Raw genomic sequence first — 20,882 nt, forward strand, 5'->3', positions numbered from 1 at the left:
CTCGACGGGCAGGCGGTGCGTTCCTGTCACGAAGACGGACGGGACATTCCGGCAGCGATGGTGGCTCTTCGGGCTCCGTTTGCCCGGCTCTGAAGACGACGGGCTTTTAAGGTCTAAGCATGAAGATGAAAACTTTCATGATAGTTCTGTACATTTTGGGGCTTGCTATATTGCTTCGATATTCACTGAAATATGTTTCTTTTTAGGATTCAATTTTTCTCGCTCCCAATAAAATGTCTTTTCTAGCCCCGTCAGCATAACCCTGGGATTCTGCTGTTTGTTTTTTACGAGTTTCATATCAGTTTTTCCTGAAAAAAAAATTTTTTTTTTTTTTTTTGCATTCACAATGGTAACTCTTTAGGATGTTACTCAGATTTATCGTAATTTTGCTGATTTTGAACCTTTATTTCTACTTTTTTTTCCAATCATGCACTGGACAGAACTTCGTTCCCAATCATGGCTAATATCCGGCTTGCTTCTGAAATACAGCCCCGTTATTTGCTCTACATCGCAAGCATGGTACGGGAGTAAGTTCACCGGACACATGTCTTTTTTGTTTGCTGTCAGTATGCGATAATGCAGAAATTTAGCTGTTTGCACAGTGTTTTATTCATCTCTTTTCCCCAGAATGGGCAGGCTATTGTGACCGTTCTGTAGCTTGTCATTTCTATATTTATATGAATACCACTTAACAATCATACATGATACGCAATCATAAAAAGTACCTCCATGAAACTTCTCCCTGTGACTGAAAGGCATCTCGGATGACGGCGTGACCCCCGCAGCCCGTCCTGGCGCCGAGGCTGGCCTCCCCCGGCCTCCCCCGGCCTCCCCGGCCCCTGGCCCACACGTACTCTCCTGGCCTGTCGCTCTTTGCCTCGAGGGCCTCGCGCCTCCTTCTCTGCTTCACGATTCTGTTTTTCAGCCTGGAGACGTAGCACTGACATCATTCACGGCAGAGCCTGTGGGACTCCCCTGAGGAGGTAGCTGTCCCTTTTCTGGGTTCCCAGAACGTGTGGGCTCATTACGAACTGGACTCGAAGGCTGTGCTGTGAACCCCTGACGGGCTTGCTTCCTGATGGCCCTGGTGTCTCTGCCGGACTGGGCTGTCGTTGTTTTGGAAAACAGGGGTAGGTTTATTCTCTGATCTTGGGGGGACGCACGAGCCAACGACGGCAGAGGCTGGGACTCTTGGGAGTCCCACGTAGAGCTCCAGGGCTAAAAGAGAGGAAATCCTTGCCCATTTGGGACCTGTGTGTTTGCAGCCACATGGGGCCGGGGCTTCCTTTCCCATTGTGGACCTGGGGGACAATCCCACTTCGAGAGTGACAGCTGGGAAAGGAGCCCAGTGCCCTCGGTCAGTAGGGACCCCTTAAAGAACTCACAGTATGTTAATCGCCCAGCGTACCTTGGGCACTAAGGCCGGAAGGCCGTCTCTTGGCCCGTGGAGGTGGACGCCTGGACAGGAAGGGCAGGAGAGCACTGTGGGGCTGGCTGGCGGGAGCCCTCAGTCCACGAATGAAGCCCTCTGGGGATGGTGGCTGTACGTGCGGTGACAACCAGCCATCAATGTTAGTGTGCGAGGCCGTACGCCGCAGTGACCAGTTTGTAATAAAAGAAATTGCCACCCCTTTGACGGGTAAACTTTAATAATTTTTCTGCAAACATCAGTTACATTTTTGCCTCTCTATTAAGCATAACAAACCTTCCTGGGTGGTATGTGAGGTCCTGGGAACGTTATTACACTGTAACAGAGTGATTCGCCCTCGGGAACTCCTGGCCGCAAGTTTAAGTGGATCTGAAGTGTTAAAATTCATTATTTCGTACGCGCACGTGTACAGCGTTTTAATCGGAGAGTCCGCCGCCTCCGTCAACATCGGTTTCATGTCTGCTGCTGAGCACACTGACTGTAAGTCGAGAGATGTACTGTCTTCCTGCTAATTCCCCACCTTTAATTTCTTGTGGGCCAAGAAACCACATAACCACATTCGTTGGGACTGAGTATTAAAAAAAGAGTGAATAAGGCAACATGCTTGTGCTTCTCACTGGACAGAAAACTCCTAGAAACTAAGAAATTGTCCTTGCAATTCTTTGAGCCCCCAAAGTGCCTAACGTGGTGTTTTGCACACTGCGGTGCTAAGAAAATGTTTTCCTTCCAAATTAAGCAAGTCTGAGCTGTGTGGTTTTACACTATTCCAGCCACCAAAGCACCGTTCACTAACTTTTTTGTTTTCAGGTAGCTCGCCAAGAAAAGAGTTTACCAGAGAAGTGTCTCCCTATGAGTGATGCCACTCTTGAGGTCTGGGGGGTGCGGTATGCACAGCGAGGCGGACGGACAGTGGCCACCTGCAAAAGGTGAGCGGAATTCCACACGGTTATTAGTCCCTGCTTTCTTCCTATCGGGATTTTCAAATATTCTACGAGCATCGCTCCTGTAATGGGAAAGAGTTATATAAGAGGATTTTAGCAGCTCTGTGAAAAACAGACTTAAATGAGCAGGGACCAGAGACAGGAAGCAAGGAACGAGGATGCTGTAGGAACGGAGGGAATGACTAGCAGGAAGAAAAAACACGATGGAAAAAATCAACCGGACTTGGCGACAGGTGAGAAGCAGAGCAGGTGACGGAGGAGGATCGTCGCCGGGGGTCTGCGGAACGACACGGCCGGTCTGCTCACTGCAGAAGTGGACGGGGCATCTGCTCCCACACAAGTATTTCTAGTACCGCAGAAAATGAAAATCATGGGTGCTTTCTGAGAGGAGGGAAGACGATGACGATGGCCTGGGTGTCACTGGGAAACGAGCTGAGTGTCCCTCATCTGACCTGAGTAAATAGAAGGATGAGTCACAGTGGAAGCTATCAACGTGAAAACCTACAAATACTTGGCAGGTGAGGGGAAGAAACACACACACACACAAACAAACAAAATGGGGTGGGGAGAACCAGAAAGAGAAGATTCAAAGTCGTTTATTAAGTTATCTTCAAAGAGCCGTTTAACCTCTGGCCATGGCTGCCTCGTCATTAAACCGAAATTGAATAACTGGCACGGATATCATAAGAAATACAAGAGGTATGTATGTGACTCTAGGGACACGAGACACAATCAATGTTCTGCTGTCACAAACCCAAGGCTGAAGAGGACAAAAGCATTCATTTCCTACGACACATTTACCTTAGAAAGTAAAGTCTTCTCTCTCAACTGATAAGCTCCACGTCCTATATTTTTCTCTATTTCTACTCCCCAGCTCCTTCCTGTCAACTTTGCCAACTTTTTAAAAAGCATACACCAAAAATACTTTGCAAAGCAAAGCTTAGAAGGACTGCCTGAGCAAGAGGCCTCCTTTCTAATCCACTGGGCGCTACGCAGCCAGAGAATATAATTCGAGAAACCTGCCTCACTTTGCTGCTGATACCATAGTCTGAAAAACTAATTTTAAAACAAACAAGGCTTTTTAAAAGATGGCAACTTTAGAGTGGGATTTCCACTTTTCTTCATAGTAAACTAAAAGCGTGAATGTCCTTTGCGACTTGATCCTAGCCACTAAGCTTAAGGCGCCACTCCCTGTGCTTAGAACGACAGAAAGCAAAAAGTATGTGGGGCGGAGGAGGGGGCCATGCAGAACGGAGTCAGCAAATACGCGCTTGGACTGGCTTCGCGACTCAGCACATCGTTAACCGCTGCCAGGTTTCCACATTTCTAAAATGAAAATTATAACGTGAGTCTTATACCTTCACTACCCTGGAAGTTGTCATTTCATATTGTCACTATTTATCTGTTGGACTATTTCTCCCACCACACTGAATGTCCCCTGAGGGCCACCTCTTCTTTGGTGCATGGTATACTCTGCACCCAGCTAAGCAGCTGGGACAGAGTAGGTACTAAATGAATACGATGTTTGGATTGCCCCAGATAAAAGTGACAACAGAAGAAACGTATTTAATTGTTAATCAGTTTTCTTAATGGTGTCTTTTGATGGGCATACATCTTTAATTTCGATAAACTAATTTATTAATTTTTTTCTTTTATAATTAGTGCTTTCTGGTGGTTCTTGTCTAAAAAGTCTTTGCCTACCTAAGGCTGCAAAGATTTTCTCCTCTGTTTTCCTTAAGATGCTTTATAAATTTTAGCTTTTACATTTATATCTGATTCATTTTTAATTAACTTTTATGTATGATGCAGGGCAGAGGCAGAGGTTTTTTGTCTTCTTTCTATGTGGATAGTCTTTCTAGGGCTGTTAGTTGAATAGACTTCCCCATCGAATTTCTTTGGTGTGTTTTTTAAACCATTTCTGCGTGCGTTTATTTTGGGGCTCCCTATTCCGTTGCATGAATCTGTCTGTCTATCCTGTAACAAACTGTCTGGATTATTCTCACTCTATAGGAAGTCCTAAAATCAAGTAAAGTCCTCCAATTTTGTTTTTATTTTTCATAATTCTTCTATTATAGTTGTTTTGCATTCCCATAGACATCTACGAAATGTCCTGCTGAGCTTTTGACTGGGATGTGTTGAATCTATAAGCCAATTTCTGGAGAACTGACATCGTAACCAAACAGTTTGCTAATTGAAGGTGGTCTATCAATTCATTTATTTAGGTCTTCTTTAACTACTCTCATCAATGTCATAGATACAAGTCATATATATATAAATATACATTTTTAAATTTCATTTCCCAAATGCAGTGTATGCAACTGTTTTTTGTAAACTGACTTGTGTACGGTGACCCTGCTAAATTCACTGATCAGTTTTCTCAATTCCTTAGGATTTTCTCTGTAAACGATCCTATCATCTACTGAGATAGTTTCACTTTATTTTTTCCTAATCTTTCCTAATCTTTATTTATTTATTTGTTTGTTTGTTTGTTTGTTTTTGCCTAGTCACATTGGCTGAGCCTCCAGCGCCATGGTGAATCCAGGGCTTAGAGCACCCGCACCTCTTACACACCCACCAGACACTCTTGTAAGGAGAAATGCAAACGGTGGCTCCTTTTCCCAGAATCCCGCCCGGGCTCAGTTCAAAGCTCTGAGTGGCCCCTCCCCTCCTGTCAATCACCTCTTTCCTATGGAACATTTGATGAAACAAGACTATTTTTCTTTCAGATACTCTTTACGTATTCGTTTAGCTCTAAAATCCTTATCCTAATATTTCTACCACTTTTCTAATATTTTGTTAAACTAGTTTGGGGTTGCAAGTATGGGAACCTGCTAACCGAAAACATCTTCAAAAGCTTACATTTTACAAAACTGATCTTTAAACTTTCGGTTCTACCCGAATTAATAGAACTCACTGAGGTACTGTCTTCAGTAAGGACTTGTAGCTGACTTGCAAAGCACGTGCCAAGCCACATGGAAGTGTTTATGACAACTTGTGAAAATTATATTTCATATTGTTTTAATTTATAATTTACTCCAAAATAAAGCCTCTCTCTCCTTAAATTTCCATTGTTGCTTAGGTACCAATTCCAATTATTTTTTAAATCTGTTGGTCCCAAATGTTTTCTGAAATGTTTGACAAATATCTGTGTCATCTGGCACAAAATTATCTCAGATATACATATTTTTCTTTTTCTTTCTTTCTTTCTTTTTTCCATAGAAGCTGCCCATTCTTCCTTGGGGCTTATTTTCCACACCCATAAAATGCAGATAATATCTACCTCCCAGGACCACCAAAAGGATCAAACGAAGGGCCCTCTCTACATTAGGTGACATTAAATGCTAGATAATCCTGAAATACACATGGGACAATATCCAACACAAAGTCCGTGTACAAGGTACTCAGGGTTCACAAATGCCAAACCCCTGTGTCTGCGACAGCCGCACTGTTGCTGGCAGGAAATGTGTCAGTCCCAGGGCCTCTGTGAATTTACAAGCTCTTTCAATAGTTTCAGTTAAAATAGTTTCAGTTAAAACTATTCTGATATTTTCAATCCTTTTCTTTTTAGAATGTGGAAAACGTTATTAAACACACGTCCCTGGGGATAAACACCTGTGACCCCTCTCCCTGGGTGCTGCTGACCTCCGTCACGGCCACTTCTCACTCCGTCCTTCGCCCCAACAGACCCATCGCGGGGCCTGATTTGCCAAGAAGAATCGCGGTCTCCACCAGTTTTTAAAATTCACACGAGAGTGGTATTCACAGACACACAAGTGAAAATTCACCGTGTGAAATGTTACTTTTAGAAACTTGATCCTGAGGAAATTATGGGCTTACGAGGAAAGATGTTTTAAACCCTACCTGACCATTACAACAATTTTAACCTTTCTCTGCACATGTGACAATGTATTTCTTTAATAATGCAGTTTTCATTATTTATCCCAAGTATCAGCCACTTATCTATGGGTTTCCCGTTTAGAGAAATAATTAGAAACCAGTATTTCCCACAATGTATCTCAAAGGAAAGATGTTCTGGAAAAAAAAAAGCCTTTGCGGTCCAATAAACATGTGACTACTATGATGTTTAATCACCTCCTTAGACCCGCAAAAGGCCCTTGGCGTTTGTCATCAGTAACTTCTTTTTAGCACACGGGGTTGAACTATTCTTCCAATTGCCTCGATATGTAAAATGTTTCATAACTGAAATAAATCTGTGCCTCTGTCCTTAACGGAAGTTCTCCACGGTGTGTGGCCACGTGGCCCTCATTTCCCCTTTTGGACGTCTCCCCAAAAGCAGAAACGAGCATGTACAAGAGTTTAGAGGTGACTTTGCACGACGTACCCCCGTCAACCCACAGAACACAGAATGCCTTCCTCCCCAAACCAAAGTACAGCCGGTCCCTGTCCCCAGGCAGAGCAGAAGGAAGGGCAAAGCCACACCTCAGACGGCCTCAGCCACACACGAGGTGGCGGGGAGGGGACATCACGGGGCTGGTGGGACCGCTTCCAGCAGCGCATACCAACGTGAGCGGCAGGCCTCGCGTGCCCCTATGGGGGGCACCCCACTTTTCTCCGGCGGAAGAGGTGCAATTCTTAATGGTGGGTGAGCCCGACAGAAGGTCTCCGCTCTCTCAGCACAAGTCGGTGAGTGACTCCTGGCACCCTGAGCTGCGAAGGGAAGCCGCGAGCTCCCCACCCATGATGGGACACCCCGGAGCTCAGGTGCGCGGCGTCACGCGGAGGTGGCGCTCTCGGCAGCCGGGAACCGGGACGAGGTCGTCACAGGTAAAATGACAGGGATTCTGGATCCTCGAACAGAGGTTTACAGAAGATTCCTTTTTGAAACCATCAAGGAAATAAACTGCTATCCACGTCCGATCTCGGGAGGTCTCTGGGCCACATTCAGCAACGAGAGACGGTGACCAAACACCACCCTCCCGATTTTATCTGATGACGCCGAATCGGCACAGGCGGTACAGAACTCGACAAGGCCATGCGGCTAGCAAGGGGAGATGCCAGCATTTGAACCCAGAGCCTGTGTTTCATCGCTTCCTGATCCACACGCATAGGGGACAGCAGGCTGGGGGGAGCAGCAGACAGATGACACGCTCTGACTCAAGCCTGTTCTCCCCAGCCCACCAACGTGCCCACGACACGGCTGTTAATGAACTGCGATGATCTGTCTGCAGGTTTCGTCACATGACATTTTGACGCACGCAGCCTTTTAAATTTTTAATTGACTACATCGGAGCGCTTTTGACGCTTGCCAATTCTGACAGCCACGCCCAGTTAGTCTCAGATCGGGGAGACTCTGCTTCCACTCCCTTCCGATTGGACAAGAGCGTGAGGAGGGTGCGTGTGTCGTGGCGGCTGTGGGGGCAGCGTGGAGCGACGTCCAGGCAGCGCCCTCTCAGCTCTTGGCACCTCAAGCCTCGGCGGAGTTCTGCGAGATGGACGGGCTCTTCCGTGAGACTGCAAAGCCCACGTGGCACGTGCCCCCGAATGTCCTCGAACGATAGACACTCCCGCAAAACCCTAGAGGCGAATCTGTTTGCCCGACGTACGAATCGCAACACTGGATTTTCCAGAGCGGTCTCTCCAGCGAAGTGTAAAGATTTAATCATGGAACTCCGGGCCACGCATCCTGGGGTTGCTGTCTGTTCCACTCTGCCCAGTGAATGAGAGCAACTAAGGTCATCTGCCAGCGTCGGTGACGTAAACTCACGCCTGACTAGCTATTCAGAAACCACCTCCTGGCCAAACCATATCATCTCCTGCACACGCCCTGTTTGGCTACAGGCGCTTCAGGGTGTACATCAAAATGACACCCCAAACCGCGGTAGCGAGGTCAGGCCTCTCGGCAGAGCTAACCTCAGTCTTAGGGCTGAAGTGGGAAGCGGGCTCCGAATCTCTCTCGGACACCTCGGCGGGAATGTGCTCAGCTGCGGGCTCCCCGAGAATGCGAGGGAGCTGCCTTGCCGTGCATCCCAGGAACGTGGCGAGCAGTGGCCTGCCATGCCCATCTACCGAGGGCAGGGACGGAGGCCTGGACAGCAACCCGGAGAAGAGCACGTGGTGTCAACGACTTAGATCTGGCCAGGCTGGAGAAGGGGTTCCGAGGGGCTCCCGGAACTCTCGAATCCATCAGAATGTCTAATGGAAACGGCACATCAACCCTAATACGAGATGGCATGGGGCAAGGAAAAGGTCCAGTTCCCCTGCCTTTAGCAGACATGACTGCAAGTCACCGTGACAACTCTGGTTATTCCGAGCAGTTTAGAAGTTCCGGTACCGCACAGGGTCGTGGCCGGGAAGACCGCCCTGTCCCCCATCCCGCCCCACAGTACCCGGCTGCTACAGGTTGCTGAGGCACGGGGTCCTGGCATTTTACGGGCTCCAGCGCCCACACGTCTCTAGCTCTCTCTGGCTCCATCTCACCAAGGGGCGGGGGAGGCAGGTTCGGGGGAGGCCTGCACTTCGGGCTTTCTCTCCTCTCTTCCTAAAGCCTGTGTCATGGGTCGCTCCAGGACACATTCAGTTCTAGTAAAATTCTGGTGGAGGAGGAGAGGCCCTAGTTCAGAGGTGAGTACACATCACGGCTTCTAGACCAGCTCGCCAGAAGCAGTGCGCCAGGAGCTGTGGGCTCTCCATTCACAACGAGATGGCGCCCACTTTCCACCGTCCCACCCCCCCGCCGACGGCACACAGATGGCGCCACCTCCCATTGTCGTTCTCTGAGTACACACATCCCATGGAAACTGCACGGGTCGGGGGACAGGCCCAGGCAGGATTCACCGAGGGTCCCCCTCATCTTTCCACAGCCACATGTGAGCCACCTCTGCCTGAGGTACTTTATGAAGAAAGAACTTTCCAAAAATAGAAGTTGATAAGCAGTGAGGGGTAGATCGCTTCGGAAAACTGTGATTTTTCTATCTGCAGCTCTAAGTGCTGGGCACAGAGAACTAAGCCAGAAAGGAGGTGACGACTTCGAGTTGACAGACCAGGGCACTAATCCTGGCCCTGCCCGCCTTGCCACCAGCCCCAGCTGGACGAGGCATTTCACCTTCACGGCCTCAGCGTCCTCAGTGGTCAAATGAGGGTATTGGGTTACCTGATAATCTCTGTTTCCCTTTCGACTTTAGCAGTGAATGAGAACTTTGTCCGGTATCTAAAGCCTTTGCTGCAGCCAGCACAGACCATTTGCAAGACATATGCTTGTTAGCAAATCGGAATTCTGCTCCACGGTCCCTGCCAAAGGCTTCTTAGAGTCATCTGATATTTGAGAGATAGTCTAATAGCTGCATTAGCCACCCCAGAAGAGCTGGCACACAGGAAGTGGGTTCCATTCGATTGATATCTACAGAGCAATGCAAGTGGGAACTCTGACACATACGATCTCTTTTAAAAGCCTTTTGCCCCCAGTTTTTCGCTAGGTGAAATCTTGATGGAATTTCTAGCAGTCTCTCATGTCCAGGGTTTTCCTAAATTTATGACACCAGTAAATTATCGATTCCTTCAGATTCTCTGGTTCTGGTCCCTGAACTAACCCAGAGCGTGGCAGAACACAGTCCTGGGCCTCCTTATCTCAGCCTGCTACTGCTCGGCCTCCACTGAGAACAACGTATTACGGGATCCTTCCTCTGTTTGACAGTGGCCTTGCACCTTTTTTTTTTTTTAATCTGGTCGAAGATATTGTTTACTGCGCTACTTAGTATTTCTTACACGAGAGTCCAGGAGGTTAGTTTTTTTGTAGGGGAGAGGGCGGAATCTTACCACTGAAGATAAACGGGTAAGCTTTCTTCAATCGGAAATTGAAAACTATGTAATAGAAAATTTCTCTTGTTGTCTCCTTTAAAGCGTAAATTAGTGTGCATTACGGTGATCAAGCAGTACATCTCAGATACGTAGTAGCACTGTTCCTGTATTCATTCCCTCGGCAATCCCAAATCCTCCTAGAAATAAAAGAGCATAACAATCCTAACAAACGCAGGAGGAGCTGAGTGACTGTAGCCCAGGCATTAGAAGCGCAGAGTGTGGCTGTGAGCCATGCTCCCGCTGTCCACACTGCCACGGGGGTGCCACTTCCCTTCTAAGTCAGCATCCTCGGTTGGAGAAGGGGGCCGTACTGATTCCCAGGTCATGCTGTCATGAGCCACATCGTACAGTTCCCAGCTCCCGAGCAGCCAGCAAACATTCGCCCGGAACGACGCTGTTTCAGAGCCCGAATTGTCCTGCGTTGCGTTCCCATTCTTTACTGATTTTACTGGTTTATCCTTGGTTTTCTCCAAGCCGCTGAGCATGACTTCTTCACCACCCCTCGACCCCCACGCCACCGCTTCTCTTAGATGCCACGTCCAATGTTGTCGTCACAGCCGTCCCAACAAGCCGTCCGCTCCTTCCTCCCGCTGCTCACCCACCTGGCTGAACCCCAGCCCCACGGAACTCAGCTGTCTGCTTCGTCTACAAGAGACAGCGCAGTGCGAGGCCCGCGGGTGTTCGCTCTGGAGTGAGACGGCCCAGGGCTCGAGCCTCTGCTCTCCACTCAACTCCGGTGTGTCTTTAAGGAAACTGCGCATCGCTTCTGTAAAAATGAGGATGACAAGGATGCCTGGATGATTCGTACGTCATGAATTTTACATGCGACTACACCCTTCGACTTGTACTGACCATCGCTGGCACCCCATAACTGTTAGCTAGGATTCTTTTTGTTTTTATGACTCTATGCGTGAGCCATGGCGTGAAGTTGGGGAAATCACGTACCCGGAACCCCAAACACCACGCGGGTCCTCGATACTGTCTGGCAACTCTGTTTCTCCCCCGGGGACGCCTGTTCTCCTGCTGCCCCCCAACATTGTGCCTTCAGCTCCTAGTCCAAATCCCCCCACCCTCGGCTGACGACCTCCTCCTGCTGCACGGGGGAGGGGGGGCAGAAGCCATCGGACAAGCAGCGCTTCTCTGACCATCATCTGACATGAACGGCCCACCTCTGGGCTCACTGTCTCCTCTCTCTCTGATTCAATGGGAGGAGGGCTCTTGCTTCTGTCAAAGGCCAACCCCTGTCCTCGGGGTCCATGGCCCTCCCCTGTGGCTTTTCCAAGGACTGTCCTCCTGCTTACCTTTCCTCTCTCCGCATCTTTGGTTCCTCCCTAAGGTGACCCCCAGTGACCCTTAACTCCTAGTGTTCATGCCTTGTATGTCACCTCCCCTTAAGTGTGGGTGGGACCCAGGACTCACCTCTAACCAACAGAAAACGGCATAGACGATAAAGAATCATTGCTCCCGTGATTATAGTACGTTATACGAGACTCCGCCTCACTAGCAGACAGGTGCTAAGATCCCCCTTGATGGCTGGATGAAGTGAGAGGCCGTGCTGCGGTGACAAAGCGCTGCGTGAAATGGAGGTGGGCTGGGGAGAGGGACTCTAGGAGCTGAAGGCAGCCTCCAGATGATAGCCGGCAAGAAGCTGAGACCCTCAGACTTACAGGTGCGAGGGAGTGCACTCTGCTCCGGGCTCACGATCCGCAGTCGAACCTCCTTATGAGAACACAGCCCACCCAACACCTGATTGCAGCCCGTAAGACTTAGCACAGACCCAGGTAAGCTGAGCCTGGGTCTTTCTTTCAACGCCTGGACACCTAAGCTTTGGATACAGAAACAGTGAGAACTGTTGCAAGTTAAAGTTTGCGGTAATTTGTTATATGGCAACAGAAAACGAATACACTCGCCCCCTACCAGATAATTCCCATCATGCACTAGAGTCTACTCGTCTTTGAAAAACACATGTAGACCACGTGCCCGTCAGATACTCCCCTCCTCTCTGCTCTCCTGGCCAGTGCACTCTGTGGAAAGGCTCTGTGTCCTCTCCTCCCCTGCGCTCGCCGCTCAGCCCACTGCGGCCGCATCGCTGACTTCATGTTCTTCTGTGAAGGACACCAACGAATCCCACGCTATCGAACCCGACCGAGCACCTCTCTGTCCTCATCGTCCTCGGTACCTTAGCTGCACTCGGCACCATCCAGTACACGCCGCTTTCGGAGCCACGTCTTCTCTCGGCTGCCTGGACTTTACACGTTCCAGTTTTCTGTCACGAGTCCTTGCTGCCTTCTCCCCCTACACCCAAACCTCCTTCCCAGACGGCGCTGCGCCCCAGCATCTGCGCGCCTTCCCTAGCCCCCGCTTTAAATGACATCAGCATGCTGGTGACTCCCAAGTGTGTCTCTCCAACCCTGGCCTGTCCCCTCGGCTCCATCCTACAGCCATCTGCCTAACTGCAGCTTGCACTTGGATGTCTAACTGTCACCTCAGATCTCACGTGTCCAAAACACAACACTTGATTTTTTTTTCCTCACAAAAATCTATTGTTCTCCTGGTTTTCCCGACCTTAGCGAACGGCACACGTGACCTGCCTCTAGGTCGGGGCCTCTGCCCGGCTTCTCTGTTTCCTCGTCCCCCTCGGCGAAGCCGTCGGCGCGCTGTCGCAGAGCGGCCTGCTCAGCCGATCCTGACTGTCCACTCTTCTAACTCCGCCCCTGTCCCCCTGCACAGACTGCCCCCTGCTCTCACATGCTTCTGCAGCGACAGCCGCCTCCCTGGCCTCCCTGCCCTCCCTGCTTCTCCCTGCTGTGTCCTCCAAACCCCGCACGGCATGGCCTTTTTAAAAACACAAACTGCCCTGTGTGCCTTGACTGCTCGAAACTTCTCGAAGTCTTCGCCCTAGTTTAAAAAGGCCACCCCGCAGGCTCCATGCTGCCGGCCCCTGCCTGCCTCCCTGACGTGTCTCCCATCTACCAAGTTCACGCCGCACTCACCGGTCCCTCCTTCCCACATCGAGACTTTGCAATTGTCATGCTTTCTTCCTGGAGAGGTCCTCTCAAGCTGCACGTCTCAGGTCTCAGATCAAATGGCCCCTCCCCAGGAAGTCTTCCTCCTAGACTCCGAGATAGCACCGTTTCCCTCACAGCCAACGTCAGTCTCAGGCACCACACTTATTTGTTTGGTGGGTCGTTGCTATGACTCCTTGCACCAGATGCCAGCATCTGGAAGGTGCTTACTGCCGTGTTCCAGAATAGCATGTAGCATGTAGTAGGTGCTCAATAAATACTTGCGCAAATGGATGCATAAGTCTAAGTTGTTGACATTCTTACGTGCATTAGAAGAAAATGATCCTGTGACATTCCGTTAGAAAATCTCTTCGGATGGCTTTAAAGCGGCAAAAAATTATGCAAATTACACCTCGAACTACTCAATATCTTTATTGCTGAAAAGTTGTGGGGAAACCAAGACATTATGAAATGAAGCCTATTTCAAAAGAATTTAACAGAGATTTGTCAGGAGATGTGAAAAACAGTTTTTGATCATGTGAATTATCATACCTTAGTTATTCTGTTTTTGCAGATTTGATTTTTTCCCCCTACACTGGGGTCGCTTTGATCATAGAACATAGATTATAAACTGTGTAAATCACAAACTGTGCAACCACTATTCAAACCTCAAGACATTTTGAATATTTCTGGATGAAAATGCTAAGGAGTCACCACTCTTGTTATTTAGTATCACTGATGCCAGATGACTTAATCCCAAACCCAGCTATGTCCTACGGGCTTTTTAACGGGCTGTGGTAATCCACAGCCTGGATTTCAGCAAGCAACTGTCCAATCCCAGAGGACTATGTGCTGAAGATGTCTCGCTCTCAGAGCAGACACTCGCTGGGTGGTCCCGCAAAGAAATCTGCGACCACGCCTCCTCTGGGCTGTTCTTTACGCTGATGTTTCTAACGTTTCTTTGGAACTAACAATTTCATGCTTTCAGGAGCTGACTTTTATGCAAGCCCCACTGGGGGTGGGAGGGGGGGAGTCTCTATCTATGAAGCTCGCTTGTTTATATATATTTTTTTCTTCCTGATATGCCAATATCTTCTGAAAACTCCTGGAAACAGTTATGCAGTTGACTTGAAGAATTTTTCCTGAGGACGAGCACTCACTCCATCCTTCCCACTTGCTGCCCTCAAAACTTCTTAGCAACACACACTGTGCATGAACCTCGGCGCGGTTCGCCTTGTCCAATCGCGTGCCTGGAAGCCCAGCCAGTCAGTTGTGTAATAATAAACCCTTATCTCCCGAAGACACACAAACACGGCGAGCTCCCGCTGCTCCGCGCGCGGGGACTCCGCTAGAATCCTCAGCAGAAACTCACACCCGTTTTCACTGCCGACCCTCCCCACCCTCCCATTTCCCCGATTTCCTCCCGTTTGCTCATTTGCAATTTTGAGGAGGGGGAAAAGCCAAAATGCTAAACAATGTCGAGTCTGAACTGGGGGAGGGGGCCGGAGGGACGGGGGGCATCGCCACAACCTGCAGCAAAATGCGTGTGGAAACCAAGGGCTCGGCCGTCGCCGCGCCGGGCTTCCCGACCCCTCCCAGCGCCGGCGATGGAAAGTCGTCAACAATTGTTCTTGGATGAGAGATTGACAAGAGACGCTGCCTGCTCGTTGCAATAAGCTCGACCAGCCCCAAATTCGGGAGGAGGGGACACTCCCGCTTCCTCGGGAAAGAATGGTGTCTCACCCCTCCTACCTCGCCTGTCCCCACCCGGCGCAAAGCGGCGCCTACCTCGTCCCACCGCCAAGTTCCCGACCTCACAGGGACGAGTGGCCCTTTCCCGCACCCGCACCAGCTAGCGAAACGTAGCCGGCCTCTGAGCGAGGGCCAGCGGCCGCACGAAAAGGGGCGGGAGCCCGCGGCTGGGTGACCTCGGCCCCCCGCGCTGCCCGACACACCCCTCCCCGCCGTTCCCTCCTGGCCGGTCCCCTCCCCGCCGGTCCTCCCCGTCCTCCCGCCGGTCCCCGGCCGGTCCCCTCCTGCCGGTCCTCCCCGTTGTCCCTCCCCATGGTCCTCCCCGCCAGTCCCCTCCCGCCGGTCCCCTCCCCTGAGTCGTCCCCCTCCCCCGGTCCCCTCCCGGCCGGTCCTCCCATACCCTCTCCCGGCCGCCGGCTGACCACACGCTTTCAGCCAGCGTGCCCCGCGCCGAGCCCCGGGAACCGCGCGGCCAGGGCCGAGGCACCGGCGCTCCCTCGCCGTCGTCCTCGTCGTCGTCGTCGTCCTCGTCGTCGTCGTCGTCCGGGCCCCCGCGGGGCTTCCCCGGCACGCGCCCGACGCCCCGCCGCGGCCGGCCGCCGCCCTCCTCGTCCTCGTCCTCGTCCCCGAGCAGCAGCAGCACCGGCGACGCGGCGGCCCCGGCGGCCCGAGGGGGGCAGGTCCCCGGGCCGCGCGGCGGCGCAGGCAGCGGCGGCCTCCGGCTCTCGGGGGCCGGGCCGGGGCCGGCGGGCGCGAGGCCCCCGCGGCGGCCGCCCAGGCTGGAGCGCTTGGCCAGGCGCCGCGCCTGCATGCCGCCGCCGAGACGCGCGCCCGCCCGCCCGCCGGGGTCGCCGCGGGGCGCGGGGCTCAGGGCTGCGGGCTGCGGGCGCCGCCGCCCGGGCGCGCGGCTGTCGCGGTCGCGGTCGCCGCCTGCCTGGCCCGCCCGGGCTACCGCGGGGCGGCGCGGGGGGCCGTGCGCGAGCGGCGCGCTGCAGCCTCGGCCGCCGCCCCGGAGCCGCGGGCCGCGCTGCGCCCCATGCGGCCGGCGGCCGGGCCCGCGCCTCTCGGGCCTACGGCGGCCGCCCCGGGCGCGAGCGGGAGGCGCCGCCCGCCCCGCCCCGCAGCCCGCCCCGCCCGCCGCCCCCGGCCCGGCCCCGCGCGCAAAACCCGGACTGGATTCGCTGCGCGCCCCGCGGCCTGGAGATCCGCGGCTCCGAGCGCTCGGCGGGGCGCGGGGCGCGGGGCGCGGGGCCGTCCCCCCACCCCCGGGCCGGCGGCTCCCTGCGGACGGCGACGCGCGACTCTGCGGGGAGCGGGCCTGGCGCTCGGTGGCGCTCGGGGAAGCGATTCGCGCACGGCGTCCGGATGGGCTCTGCGGCGCGCGGCGGCCGCGCTTGGGCTTGTGCGAAATCGGGGCAGGTGGCCCGAGCCGCGGCCTCACCTGGATTCCCGAGGCGCTGCGCGCCACCGCCTGCCGGCCTCGGGGGCGCAGCGGGCCGCTCCGGCCCGCCGGCTCCGGGTCTGGGCCTGGGCGAGGTCTCGCGTCTCAGTGCTGCTCGGCGCTTCTACCTGGGGCGCCGGGTCGCCACCGCTGCGTTCCGAGAAGCCCGCCGCCCTCACCGCCCACTGCGTGGACGTCAGGGCCTTTGGGGGAACCAACGGGATTGCCGGGTCAGGAGCGCTGGAGTTGTTGTTAGAAATGAGCATGGAGCCAGAACGCGTCTGGAAACCAAGCCTAACCAGTTTGCCATATAACTGATGACACTGTCTCTTCCTGGGGATTTTTAGGTGTGACAAAGAAAAGTCATTGGCCGCTGTTCTGGGTGAGGCTCTGTAGCAAGCGGTGGCCTTCGCGTTCGGACCACCTGCCAGCGCCCACCTCTGGGGGAGGAGCTAACGCGCCCGGCCCTCCCGCGGGGCCCGGGGAAGGTGTCCTCACCCTCTGCCCCCTGCCCTGTAATCACTGCTGGAGATGTAACATCACGCCCCCTGTCACATACTTGAAGGGAGCTCATTAAGTGCTCACTTAGGGTGTCTTCCAACTGTTGAACGTTTCCACCCGGATGATGACGAAGATTCTAAAAGGAACTTTTTCGCTCTCCCTGATTCAGACTAGCTTCCTGATAGACCTATTTCAGGTAGCGACAGTCATTAGCTCACCCAGGCCCCAAACAGCGAACTCCCTGCTCTCCCTCTCCCTAGGGACGATGCCCGCCGGGCCAATCACTGCCATGAAGGGCGTCGGGAACCCCCTCCCCCACCGTTCCCAAAGCTAGGGGCGCATGACTGCAAAAGCGAACGTTCCAACGAGCTCTCCACACCCGGTTTCCCAACGACACCGCCTCACACACCCCTCCAGACACCAGCAGCAGCTCCAGGTCACGCTTTTCCAGTGGAACTTTCCATCTGCACATATTCCGCTCAAGGAATTCAGAGTGAAACCGGGTGGAGCCTTTTAGGAGATGCGTGTGTTTGGTCAAAGAACAGAGAAGGCTCACTGAAGTGTTTTCATCCCAACTGCAAGACATTTACCTTGGTAGACTCGGGAGGTGATTCTGGAGACGGGCAGCAGGGACTTCCTCCCACCAGAAGAGGAAAGATCAGGTACAGGGGTGGGCTGACAGGTGCCACCGAGGAGGAGGACAGAGGGACGAGACAGGTGGGTCAGGGTCAGGCACATGGTCTCAGGAGCCAGGCTGCCTGGGTCCCCATGCCAGCTCTGGAACTTAGTGGCTATATGTCCTTTCTTGTCCTCTCTTTGTGCCTCGGTTTGCTCGTGTGTTAAGTAGAGATGATAGTAATACTTATCTGACAGTGGATTTGTTTTGTAGAGTGAGGAGTTAATATGCGCAGTCAGCTTGGAAGAGTCCCTGGAACAAGCATGGTCTGGATAAGGGGTTTTTATATGAAATGTGCTGACAGCAGTATATCAACAAGGTAGCTTGGAACACTCCCAAAGAATAACAAGCTGGCTTTCTTTTAAGTAAGCTCAGAACTGTCAATAACTAGCAAAACATGCTTTTAAAGCCCAACTACGTCGTATCAAGGGGCTGTGGTCAGGCCGAGGATAGAGCTTTTTATGTCTGAAATTGTCATAGATGAAAGAAAGTAAATGTTTTCCTGAGAACCGGGAGGAAAGGCAGAACTGAGTGAGTCCGTGATTGGTATCCATGGTTTAGTGGAAGGATGCTCATTTACACCATTGTACTCTTTCCAAGTTGCCATATATGCTTTGAAATCAGCTCGTTCCTTCTCTCTGCTCAGGCCTCCTCAGCAGAGCCTCACACATCCGTTGTCTGGCCTGGCCGGGCCCCACAGTGCCCTCTGAGTGGGAGAAAGACTGGCCTTGGCCCTGGGACCATTAAGTGAAGTCTAATTAATGTCACGAAAGAGGTTTGTCTAAGCTGGGCTGTGCGGGGAGGGCCGCACCACCCAGGCCCGTGCGGGCACTGAAGACCGGCCGCAGAAATCAGTGGACGTTCAGTGGGCAGCACAGTTGAATGACCTAAGTCATCAGGAATCAAGAAATATCTCATGCTGCGGGCTCATGACACACCGCACTCCTGATATGGGCTCGGGAGTCAAGAAACGGCTCGTGATGCCAAGCGCATGCTGAGGACTCATTGCTGCTGGGTCTCCGTGCTCCGGGCACGTGACACGGTTTCGCTCCCCAGCCGAGGCCGCTGGGGACGGGACGCGCCTCGGAGTCGCACCCACCTTCCAGACAGTCCGATTGAACACGTCGTCTCTGAAAACGCTCCGTCATTCATTCGGTATGTGCGTCTTGCATCCGCTCTGTGCGGGGCCTTGTTCTCTGCCCCGGTGCGCAGCAGTGAGCGAAATCACTCTCGTCGGGACGTGGGGAGCGGGGAGGAGACGATAAGGGAAGAAAATAAGAGAAGCGTGCAATTCCATAGCTGCCATCCGTGCTTTAGAGAAAATAGAGCAGGGAAGGCGGTGCGGAGTACTGGAGGTTTAATGTAAAGAAATATTCACATTTAGGACATTTAATGTATTTATTATAGATTATATTTATTTGTTATAGTATAATTACATTTTACTCATAATCATTTGCAATTATACTTATTTATAATACAATTCATTTATTATCGTAGTCTATGTATTTCCTTGTAATTAATAATATAAGTATATTAAAACCAGCACAAGTGAACACAGTGTGACATTTGAATGAAAACTCGCAATGGCAGCCAGTTCCAGGCGATACCATGGTCCCCACCTCCATCCCTGGACAGGGTCTGTTTTCTGTATCCCGCATGCTCTGGATGGACCCTTTGCGAAGCATTGATGAGACCCAGCCCGCGTTTGGAATAAATGCCAACCCTCCAACCACAGAGTCACTGGCTGCCCCAACCTGGTTTCTTCTGACTCCAAATGATCCTTAAAGCTTTGAGTTCTGAGCCCCAAAGATACCTTAAGATTTTTTTTTTTTTACATGAACTGAGAAATAGTACAAAGAAAAACCAGGCTCGATTTGGCCTTCCATTCAATTTTTTCCCCAAATCATAACCAAGGTAGAAATACAGCGCACGCTAACCTCCAACCCAGGAAGAGCACGCTGATGGCCTTGAAAGCCTTCAACACTTGGATTCCTTGAAAGTGGCAGGTCCTTTAAAAAATTATTTAAAAACTAAAAGTAAAATTTTGCCCTTTAAACAGCTTATAAAAGTACGATTAGGCTAGTTTTTCCACACTTCTGGGAAACTGAAAAATGACTTCAGATGATGACTGTCAGACCATTGCCTGAAAAATAGATTAAGGTTAAGAGACTCACTGGTCTGTTTCACCTTCAGGCTGAGAGCCGGAGTGAGCCAGGCGTGAGCCTCCGCCTGGTGACCGTTCCTCCAAGAGCAGTTTTCAGCCTTCTCTAACGAGACGTGTGCTCTCAACGCAGTTCTTTAAAATACCTCCCACCTTCCAGAGACTCAAATTTTTTTTTTTCTCGTAAGTATAAAAGTGATGGAGTGACTTTCTTTTTAAGCAACACATATGTGCTGTGTGTGTGTGTGTGTGTGTGTGTGTGTGTGTGTGCACGTGCAAGCACACACACGCCCAGAGAGAGAGATTCTTCGTGATTTCCTCGTCTCTTTAGTCATCTCATATTGGCACTTGCAAAGCAATAGAAAGACCACCGGACTGGATCCCAGAGATGTGGGCCCAAATTTTGCTCTGGGGCCTACTAGCCATGTGACACTAGGTAAGTGCCCAAATCTCTGCAGGGTTCACAACTCTAAAATGAATACCTGGCACTCCTTAAGGGGGTTCAACTCTTCAACTCCATGATCTGACCCCACCTGGAAGTGTGTTTTAAGATTAAGCCAAATGCCCATTATTAAAATCCACAGACAGTCTAGTATGTATGCCGGCAAATGGATGTAGATGATGTTTATTTACAGACATCTCTGCTAAGCCAGCCTGAGAGGCTGTATCTTAGGTCTGTCATCTCTGTTTCTATCAACAACATCACCCCTGATTTCATTGGTCCCCCCTGCTTTGCTGGGAATGCAAAAATTATGAAATTATGCATTCGCTTGCTGCCGTCTTATTTTGCTAATTATCTCTTCTGTAATTAGATGTCCTAATGGCTACAAAGTAGTTGCTATTTTATATTATCTGTATTAACATCCCTTTCCACAAAGTGAGGGTGGCCTCAGTCCAAGATGTACGTATAGTTACTTTCTACTAATGATATTTTGTCATCTCTGAAGCTTTTCTCGCATCTCCCTTTCCCTACAGAGTTTTCATCCAGGACCCTCTAGTACAAGTAACTGAAATCCTACTCCCCTAAAGAAAAAAGAGGCGGGCGAGAGGAGATTTATTAGCTTGGGTGAGTCAACCACAGATGGGCCTGAGCTTGGGGAGAATTAGACGTGTGGTCCTCCGTCTCTGTCTCCGAGAGCAGGTGTGTTATCTGCTTTGTGA

At 51.6% G+C, this 20,882-nt stretch overlaps 1 protein-coding gene across 1 annotated transcript in view; it reads right to left on the reverse strand.

Annotated features, from left to right (window-relative positions):
* ZNF704 (zinc finger protein 704) overlaps positions 1 to 15,396 on the reverse strand; it is a 115,967-nt gene extending 100,571 nt beyond the window's left edge. Inside the window, exon 1 of the mRNA XM_039841936.1 lies at positions 15,379 to 15,396. The gene's annotated coding sequence lies outside the window, so the exon portion shown is untranslated. The remainder of the gene's footprint in view (positions 1 to 15,378) is intronic.
* Between the last annotated feature and the right edge of the window lie 5,486 nt (positions 15,397 to 20,882).

Source organism: Pteropus medius, unplaced genomic scaffold (assembly GCF_902729225.1).
Source record: "Pteropus medius unplaced genomic scaffold, Ma_sr-lr_union100, whole genome shotgun sequence".
Taxonomy (NCBI): Eukaryota; Metazoa; Chordata; class Mammalia; order Chiroptera; family Pteropodidae; genus Pteropus; species Pteropus medius.